This window comes from Tachypleus tridentatus, chromosome 11 (genome assembly GCF_004210375.1).
Source record: "Tachypleus tridentatus isolate NWPU-2018 chromosome 11, ASM421037v1, whole genome shotgun sequence".
Classification (NCBI taxonomy): domain Eukaryota; kingdom Metazoa; phylum Arthropoda; class Merostomata; order Xiphosura; family Limulidae; genus Tachypleus; species Tachypleus tridentatus.
The window spans coordinates 80,082,290-80,087,732 of NC_134835.1; the positions used below are offsets into that span (position 1 = coordinate 80,082,290).

Here is a 5,443-nt window from a genome sequence, read left to right on the forward strand (position 1 = left end):
CTGAATGTTTGTACAAAGCTACACAAGTGCTAGCTGCACATAGTCATTCCTAGTCTTGAACTGATAGACTAGAAGGAAAGCAGCTAGATAACCTGCGTTCACCACCTACTCTTGAGCTATTATTGTCTGACCAAATAGTTGGATTTAACTGTCATTTTCACTGTGTACATACCTTGACGAGCCCTTGGATTCACGATTTGGTGAATTCCTACAGCCAGGTCTGCAGTAGGAAAGCCTTAAGAATGACAAACTGAATAAACTAGATTTAAAACTATACGATGTTAGATGTTATAAGACAATTGCAGAATAGTTACCAGGTCAACTTAACACTTGTGTTATTAAATTAGAAACAAAGACCAACATGGGGAATACCACAGCCTTTAATACCCAGGAAAACACAGCTTGCAACACCTTTATATTTCCACGTGTTTGTCAACTCGTAAACCCACGAAGTCATCTTAATTGCTTACCAAACCTAGATCAATAAGAAGCCAGGAATTGTCTAGATTGGAAGCAAACATCTTTGTGTCAGATAGCCCTAAGTAAAATGGCCACATGGTTTTTCATGATGAGGAGAATCACACTTGGATATATTCTAAGGACGGCTGTTAAGGATAGTGAAACTTCAGTTAGAGTACAGAGTAGCGTTTTCACCTAAGAGGTTCGAAATGATGTTTAGTTCTTTATCTGGCCACTTGGTGTCCTTATCACATTAACTTATTCTCTTCATATATCCATCACACACACAAACAGCATTTTTCGTCACTTCCCCTCGTCTATTATTTTTTATCCAACTACACACACCCCAGAGTCTCTTCGCTGTCTACATAACTGAAATTTTACTTTTATCATATTGGTTCTTTCCCTCCCTCTTATCTAATATCCATCTGACAATACTCTGTTTCCTTCAAGAAACTATGAGCATTTTGCAAACGCCAAACATCTGAAGAATGAAGACATTTCTTGCTGACCATCACTTTACTTCAGAGTGTCGAATGTAAGGGTGGTCAATCTCAGTAGCCAGGTGAGCTGTTAACAAATATTTATCTCTGGCCTCAACTACGGAGGTGACAAACTCTAAAGTCATGTGAAGATAAGTAGTGGAATTATTGTTCATAACCGGGACCATAGGAGAAATACTGAACTCTGAAATATAAAACTTACAACCTAACGTATATAAATGTATAATTATGGTCTCAATATCAAAGGTAGGGCCAGATGGTTAGGGCACTCGACTCGTAAAATGAAGGTCGTGGGTACAAATCCCCGTCACACTAAACAAACTTACCTTTTCAGCCGTAGTGGGCGTTACAAAGTTACGATTAATCTCACTATATGTTAGCAAAAGAGTAGCCCAAGAGTTGGCGGTGGGTGGCGATGGCTAGTTGTTCTCCCTCTAGTCTTAGTAGATTTAGATATGCCCTGAGTCCATAAACTAAGCTAACGACATCAAGTAGTCGTTATGATAAAAAATATTAGAACTAAAATTAGTACCGTGAATAAAAGTCACTATACTAATGAATATTAAAGATAAATTAGATTTGTTAAATAAAACTAGATATAAGTAATATGTTAACCCACACTTTAAAGAGTAAATCAAACTCTTATAAGAAATCAGTTATTCTTTAAGAAATGCCCATTTTATTTGCCATGTTCTACTCTTGCGCATCTTGCTCTGTAGCTCATCGCTAAGTTTGAAGGTTTATAACGCTAAAAATGGAGGTTCGATATCCAAGTTAGTACGGCACGCCAAGTTAGTACGGCACGGATGAACATGTGTGTAGTTTCGAGCTTAACAAACCCAAGAGTCGCTTAATTATAATAAACAGAAACCCGCAGAAAAACATTAAGGTATATAATAACTTAGGTGAGAAGACTGCTTAGCCTAATAGTCAAGAAAGACGACACTAGGCCTGGCATAGCTAAGTGGTTAAGGCACTCGACTCGTACTCGCAGTCTTGCGGGTTCGAATCCCTGTTCCACCCAACATACTTACCCTTTCGGCCATGGGGGGCGTTATAAAGTTAATTTGGCTCCGTAATGTAATGAATTGTTTTGGTCGTTAGGCCTAAACATTAGTCTATTCATTTTCTAAAGCGTCAACTTCCAAAAGCTGTATTCGCGTTCTCCGACGACATTCACAAATGCAGTTTCACAAAAGTACTAGATAAGTTAAGCTCTCTTCGCATAAATCTCGCGGGGAGCTATGTTCGTAGCAGACACTGGTTTGTTAAATAACAGTTCATGAGACCGCCCGTACTGTGGTGACGCCGGATTCCGAGATCCAAGTTGGAAGAGTCCGTCGCGCCCGAGGCCTAATAACGCGCGATAGGCGACAAAGGAGAGGTTGGACGCTATTAATACGGCGTCTCAGAGTGCCCGAGTGATAAGATAACGGTGGCATGGAGTTGTTTCCGAGGTGGGGCCCCTGCCCGAGGGAAACGAGTGGTTGCCAGGGCGGAACTTTTCAGCGTATGCTTGCATGAGTCGAATGTGAAATCATGCCAACAGTGTAGCGTTGTCGACAGCTACGATACAGTGGATTGATTTAAGAATAATCAAACGTACTGATTTCTTTGTGGCTTGTGTAACGACTGACAAGCGAAGAAAATACCAAATTTTTTACAAGTATACCAACATGCATGTTTAACATTTAGTTAATAAAAAGGAAGAGTTCGTGTGTGGAATGAAGGCAGCTCTCAGGTGAAACTGATTAGAGATACAGACACTTGTTACATGACTACCTGTAGCTTGGTGTTATTCAGGCAGTATTGTTCAAATAACGATGATACTCAAGTGGTATTCAGGTAGAGTTATATGGTCGGCGTTGTTTCGGTAGCATTGTTTTGCGACGGTGAAAGTGAACAACCTCACAATCACGGAATAGAACAATAACTTTGTTAGGGAACAACCTCAGTGCTCAGTTTCTGTTTACTTCTTCATTGTTTAATTTTAACAGTGCTGTCTTAGATCGGTTTTCTCTGCTATTATTTACAAACAGATCAGAATCTCTCAATAATAAAACATTTATTGTTTTTCGAATTATATCACGTACCTGTTGGAAAAATTTGAACGTCATCATAGGAAGAATCGAGCTATTAGGGGAAAAGCCAATAGTGCAGTACTGTAAAATTTAGCGTTTTAATATATCTTTTATTAATGAAAATAATATGTGATTACTACAACACATACGTATCCATGTACTGCTTCTCTTCACTTATGTCACTTTTTCATGGCCCGACATGGCCAAGCGTGTTAAGGCGTGCGACTCGTAATCTGAGATCATAAGATCAGGATTTCTAAATGGCTTATATAAAATTTATAATTGTCATATTTAATCTACTTATTTAATTCGGATTCACATACTATCAGTTATGGTTCGTGTAAGCTGGTGTTATAAATAGCGCCAAGACAACTGATACGTCTGTTGCATGCCAGCCGGCCTGAGGATCTCTCGTATTGGACGAAAATAATTGCTGCCATTAGTTGTGATAGTCGTAGTATGTAGACACATTATAGCATGTCCTCTTTTATTCATAAGTTCTTAGAATAGATAAAGTGTATCATGAAGATTAAAAACGGTATGAACAAAACATGTGGTTAACTGTTTGTTTAGAAATATCTTTAGGAAGTTCGACAACTGATTTATTCATGTTTTTTGTAACTTCCTGCAAGATGTTGAGTAATTTATCAGTTAGCTATTCATTCACTGAAATAGTATGTACGAATCTATTGCAGTGAGACCCAGCATGGCCAGGTGGGTTAAGGCGTGCGACTCGTAATCTGAGGGTCGCGGGTTCGCATTCCCCGCACCAAACATGCTCGTTCTTTCAGCCATGGGAGCGTCATAATGTGACGGTCAATCCCACTATTCGTTGATAAAAATAGTTAGCGGCGGGTTGTGATGACTAGCTGCCTTCCCTCTAGTTTTACACTGCTAAATTATGGACGGCCAGCGCAGATAGCTCTCGAGTAGCTTTGCGCGAAATTCAAAACAAACTATTGCAGTGTAATACAAATACTCATATATCACTTACTTACACAGGAAATGCACAGCTCCGATATCACTTACTTACACAGGAAATGCTCCGATATCACTCACACAGGGACAGACGTGTTTATTATATTTCTGCACAGAATTTTTGCGCAAAACTACACAAGGACTACTTGCACAAAGCAGTCTGTAAAACTACACTTATGCACTTGAATAAAAGCATCTAGTTAACAGCATCCGCCACCAACTCTTAAAATACTCCTGTCCGATCTACTAGTTGGATTTGACATGCTACTGTTATCAAAGCGATACGAACCAACTACTAGTTCGAATGCAGGAAAAAAAAACATTTTGAATTTACTCAGATTACTCATTTTTATTACTGATGATTGACGTCATATATGCCTGAAAAAGTGCACTTGACTACATTATATATAAATATACTTGTCAAGTAAACAAACTGTTTACAGAGTGCTGTTTGATCAAAAAACTGACACTATGAATCTTAATGAAGAATTACTTAGTGTAGATGATGTGTTCGTAAATTCAATATATAACTTGACCTCATGTGAGGTCAAGTTAGATGTAATGCCATGTTCTTCAGGTTTTGTTTGTTTGTTTTGTTTTTGAATTTCGCGCGAAGCTAACGAGGGTTATCTGCGCTAGCCGTCCCTAATTTAGCAGTGTAAAACTAGAGGGAAGGCAGCTAATCATCACAACCCGCCGCCAACTCTTAGACTACTTCTTTCACCAACGAATAGTGGGATTGACCGTCAAATTATAACGCTCCCACGGCTAAAAGGGCAGGCATGTTTGGTCCGACAGGGATACGAACCCGCGACCCTCATGTTACGAGTCGAACGCCTTAACACACCTGGCCATGCCGGACTTCTTCTTTATGAAAGTTGTCTTTCATACTTTTTTATGAAGATAAGTGCACATAGGTTTTTTTCGTCTACAAGTTCTAACTCAACACTTTTACTTTTTCTTTTCAGTTGAAATAAAGACCACTCAGCTAGAGTTTCTTCCTTCCGCCTTTTAATCAAAGAGAAGAACGGTCATCAACGATGATTGGGAATGACGAATATCATCCCTCACACATCGACTTCACGTTCAGGAAAACCCATAACTCCTCATCGTGGTTAATGTGGGTTCGAGTTTCGTTTAGAGAACTCGACTTTCATACTATAGAAATGATCCTATGAACTATGGTCTTGTTCTTCAGGTAGTGGTAAGCCAGGCGAGTAGCTTTGTTCCTCATTTACTTTTATATATCTGTCATATGGATTTACTGCTATACATTTAGTTTAATTACTACGTTAGTTTCAACTTAATGTTTGTAACGTATGTAGCTGAATGTTCATTGCTCAAGTTCCTCCTGTTATTTTAATTTGTTGAAGATTCTCGAGTGTAAAAATCAACAATATATGTTTTACGTTTTACAAAAGC

The 5,443-nt window shown here is 38.9% G+C and overlaps 1 non-coding gene across 1 annotated transcript; it reads right to left on the bottom strand.

Moving 5' to 3' along the window:
* Positions 1 to 5,000: 5,000 nt before the first annotated feature.
* On the bottom strand, positions 5,001 to 5,210 carry LOC143232941 (small nucleolar RNA U3). The gene has a single exon (XR_013017900.1). It is a non-coding gene; the product is annotated as a small nucleolar RNA U3 (small nucleolar RNA).
* Positions 5,211 to 5,443: the final 233 nt, after the last annotated feature.